Source organism: Pinus tabuliformis, chromosome 5_1 (genome assembly GCF_031772625.1).
Source record: "Pinus tabuliformis cultivar Carrire ecotype Pingquan chromosome 5_1, CPIR1, whole genome shotgun sequence".
Classification (NCBI taxonomy): Eukaryota; Viridiplantae; Streptophyta; class Pinopsida; order Pinales; family Pinaceae; genus Pinus; species Pinus tabuliformis.
This window is the reverse complement of record NC_142305.1, coordinates 112,965,694-112,970,705: the sequence shown is the minus strand read 5'-3', so window position 1 is coordinate 112,970,705 and position 5,012 is coordinate 112,965,694.

Genomic DNA, 5,012 nt, shown 5'->3' with positions numbered 1-5,012 from the left:
CTTCCACAAATCATATCGCTGAAAATATAGCAAATCAAGATCTGAAATTTGGTCACGACGTTCATCAAGATTTCGGCTCAAATGGGTTTTAATTTTAGCATCTAATGCTTCGCAAAAATAACGTTATAGTGAACATTCCACGATCACTACTTTTGGAGGATATATGAGATTTATTTTTATAAAGTTAAGAGGGGCTTCTATAGAGAATGTTGGAGGGATTTTAGGACCTTAAAAAATTATTAATTATTGACTATTCAATGACCAAAATCAATGATAAATTCCATGCCACAACTCCATGGGGTTTTAGCCCACTAATTGGGGTTACTAAATTCAATCTTGAATAACTTACAAACCGTGAGGACTTACGAGGAGAGCTATATACCGATATAAATATATTTTTGAGTAGAGTATTCCTATAATGGTTATGAGATGAGAAAACATGAATAATGATGCCCAATGTGCCATGGAAGTTTAGGGTCATCCTTGTTGTTGCTTGGGTTGACATCAATGACAACCTCAAATCATCTTCAGATCAATATGTGAGTGGTGGGGCTCGGTCATGAATTGAATCAATGTGTTTACTGCATAGCATATGTCTATATGGGTGTTCGCAAGGAACGTTAGAGCCCCAATCAGTTGTCTATACTGAGATGGATTTTCTAAGTCTAGTCCTGCGACATCTTCACATAATTTCTTGAAGTTCATTTCCATGGGAGTGACCATGGATTTACATTCGGTCATTCCAAATCTTTCCAACAACTTCAAAATGTATTTTCCTTGTGAAAGGAAGATCTAACCAATATTTTTCCACACTTCAAGGCCCAAAAAGTAATGCATGAGACTAAGGTATTTCATCTCAAACTCATAGGCTCAATCATCAGAGGCTCACTACCGTTCAAAAATAGATCGTCAACATATAAAACCAAAATTAATGCCATACCTTGGACAAACTTGAAGTAGATGTTGGGATCAACATTTCTTCTTGTGAATACCAACTTCACTAAGTAACTGTCAATACACGTATACCAAGCTCAGGGAGCTTGCTTCAAACCATACAATGCCTTCCTCATCCTGAAAACATGTGTTCTTTGATCTTCCACTTCGAATCCTTGTGGTTATTAAACATATACCTCTTCCTGTAACATCCCATGAAGAAATTCGATCTTTACATCCATCTGATGAAGAGTCCATCCCTGACTTGTAATAAGGGAAACTATAGAATGGATGGTTGTATATCGAGCTACGAGAGAAAATATGTCATCATAATCTTCTCCCTCTTTCTGAGAGAAGCCTCGAGCCACAAACCTTGCTTTATATTTCTCAATGCTGCCATCAATTCCATGTTTGATTTTAAATAGCCATTTTGAGGTCACAACATACTTCCCTTTCGATCGAGGTACAACGTCCCATACATCATTTTTCATTATTGATTCATGTTCTTCAACCATAAGATCCTTCCAAACTTGTTCTTTTACTGCTTCTTCGAATGTGGATGCTTCGACTTGAATCATAGTACTCATAGCAACAACATATCCCTAATACCTACATGGTTGTTTCCTTTCTCTAAATGATCTACAAATGGGGAAATTTCTTTTACTATCCTATAGAGTATCGCAAAGCCAAGGTAATCTCTTCTTAGAGGGAGGATCACTTGAAGGAGGATCTAACATATCCATAGGCTCTATGGGCTCATCAACCATATCGGACTCAGGCACGGATGAACCATCCAAAATATCCCAATCATCATTCTCTTTGTTGGGAGGAGGAGGAGATGGAGGAAGATATCTTTCTTTTCCAAGAGCCGCATCTTCATCAAATGTTACGTCCCTACTAATTTCAACCTTCCTCTAACCAAGAATATAAATTATATATGCTTTAGAATTCTCACAATAACCCACAAATGTACCTTTTCTACCAGTAGCTTCCGGTTTGTTCCTTTTGTCTTTTGGCACAAGAAAATATATGGGGCATCCAAATATACGAAGATGGTTGATATCGAGCTTAATACTTGTGAATATTTATTCAAGAGTCTTGTTTTCTAATGCTTGATGAGGCACCCTATTCTAAACATATACAACATTAGATGTCACTTCAGCCCAAAGGAACTTTGGCACCTTTAGATCATGTAGCATAGCGTGAGCAACTTCTAATATAAACCTGATATTCCTTTCATCTAGACCATTTATCCAGGAGTATATGGCACAGTTGTTTCTTTCTTAATTACGTATTTCTTGAAAACTGCTATGAATTCTTTTGACATGTATTCTCCTCCATTGTTGGACTTGAAGACTTTGATTCTCTTTCCTGATTGATTTTCAATCAAGGCTTTGAATTCCTTGAAAGTTTCTAAGGCTTCATACTTGTGCTTAAGATAGTATATCCACGTCTTTCTTTAGAAGTTGCCGATAAAGATAATTTAGTAGATATGACCACCAAAATAATGTACAGGCAACAGGCCACATATATCAGAATGAATGAGATGAAGGATGTCATGAGTTTTGTTCTTACTAGAGGGAAATGGTCCCCTTGTTTTCTTTCCACTTGCACAACCTGGGAAAACTCCATCATGATGAGCCTAAACATCAGGAATACCAAAGACCAATTTATTCAATTTTGGAAGTACATCATAGTGAATATGAGCCAATCTGCATTGCCATAATTCACTCAAATGATTGGTATTATGAACCAATGCAAGGAGAGGTCTTCTAGTGACCTATAGAGTCCTTCAAATCTCAATCCTAGTGTGAAGGCATCCCTCATAAGTGAATCAACAGGCCAATTTAGAACTTTACCTTTGATGAAGGCAGCCCTCATCCCTTTGTCTTCCAATGTAGATACAAATACCAAGTTCTTCATTAATCCTGGTACATACATGACATCATGCAGCAGAACTGATTCCCCGAAATTTAACTAAAATTTGACGGACCCAAAGGCTTTCACGAGATTAGTAGAGTTGTCTCCAAGAATGATCTTTAGCTTAGTCTCCCTCTCTACAAGATTAGAGAGGAATTCTTTATAACCAAAGAAATGATGAGTGGCCCCACTATCGACCAAGCAACTATCCCATGAATCCGGTGGAGAAGAACTAGTAAGAGCAGAAATGAGAATGTATTCAGATTTATTTACAACATTACTTTCATACCTTGGAGCCTTCAATTTATTTTGAGGAGGACAATTTTCTTCATGGTCACTTGAGGAGTCTCTTCTTCTTCTTTCATATCTCCTATCATGGTTCTTCTTTTGATAGTCCTTTCTTCTTTTGTTATTGAAGTTGCCTCTAGTGTTGTAGTGATGTCTCTTGTTCTTTTTGGGACAATCACAAGCATAATGACCTGTCTTGTGACAATTGAAGCATTCAACATGAGATAATGATTTGTCATATATTCCTTTTGAATTTTGAGGAGGCTTCCTTGATGAACCTTCTTTTTCCTTCTTCCTTTTGTCATAAGAGATATATGCAGCGAGCTCTCCCTCTTCATGTTTTTGAATCCTTCCTCTTGTAATCATTCTTGACTCTTCTTGAGTGAGATTTCCAAAAATTTCATCAAATGTCGAAAGGACATTGTTGTTGCTAATTGTAGTAATGAAGATTTCCCAAATAGGAGGGAGACCTCTAAGAGTCACAACTACTAGCTCCCTATCAAACACATTTTCTCCAACTCTCTTGCAATTGACCTCTAAGGAGAGAGATCCTCATAATGTAGGATTGAACCATTTCCCCTTTGTTCATATTAGTTTCCTTGAGTTGATCTTTCAGAGTGATGATTTCATTCAAGTTGTTCACTTCATACATGTTGTCTATCTTGTCATACATATCTTTAGACTTTCTTAAATTCCCAACATAAGAAATTAAATGATATTGTAAACCATCAACTATAATTTGCTTTGCTTTAGGCTCACCTTTTTTATACCTGTTCTTGAGAGAAGCAGAAGCATTTTCTGAAGGCTTGGGCATTCTTCCTTGGATGTATTCTAGCACATCATTGTTGTCAGCTATGATCTCCAATTTGACTTTCCATGGAGCAAAGTTTGATGCATTACCTAGCCTTTCATGCTCCATGAAAGTAGAAGATGACATCTTGACCTTGATCCAATAATCTGCTATCTTAAAGAGAGGGATTTAAAAATGTGTTCATTAAATAAAATAATTTCTTTTTAAAAAGTGTGCAATCTTTAAGAATGTCTTCATGGAGTCAACTAATGTTGGAAAATGGATATCTCATAGCAGTTCAGTTAAGTTCAAAAGGGCACCAAATTTTGACTACATCACATCAACTACTTTAACAAACTATTCATTCATTTAAAAAGGCTACCAAATATTATTGTTGTCTCATAAAAATAACGACGTCCATCCCATAAATAAAGGGCGCGTATCAAAACATTTCGCTCATCGATTATTGTTGTCTCAAAAAAATAATAAGGTCCATCCAATAAATAAAGTGACCATATCAAAATATTTTGCCCCATCGAATAGTTGACTCAATAGGATCTAGAAAATTATATTATATTGCAAATTATATCATATTGGATAGGGTTTTAGTGAAGTGCCTAATAATTTTATAAAAGTTGTTTAAAATTGATTATATTTGATATATTAAATAGGTTAAATTATTTAGTTATAATTATTCTTAAAAAAAATTAATAATAATTTTATTTATTTAAAATATAATAAAGTAATATTATTAAAATTAATATTTAAAAGATAATACATAAACTATAAAAAATAATAATAATCAAAAGCAACATCTATAAAATTATTTCGATTTAGATATTTTATCAAGTTAAAAAAGCTATTAATTGCGGGAACAAAGCGCACAGCCTATGGTACGAGACATTGTCTCAAAGATCGAGAATGTTAAAATTTTTATTTATTTCCGAATATTATAATAATTTGATGGTATTTTGATGAATATATTGTTTATAGTATAAATGTCACATCAAGATCAAGATCGAGAATGTTAAAGTATTTAATTATTTAGAATATTATGATAATTTGATGGTATTTTGATGAA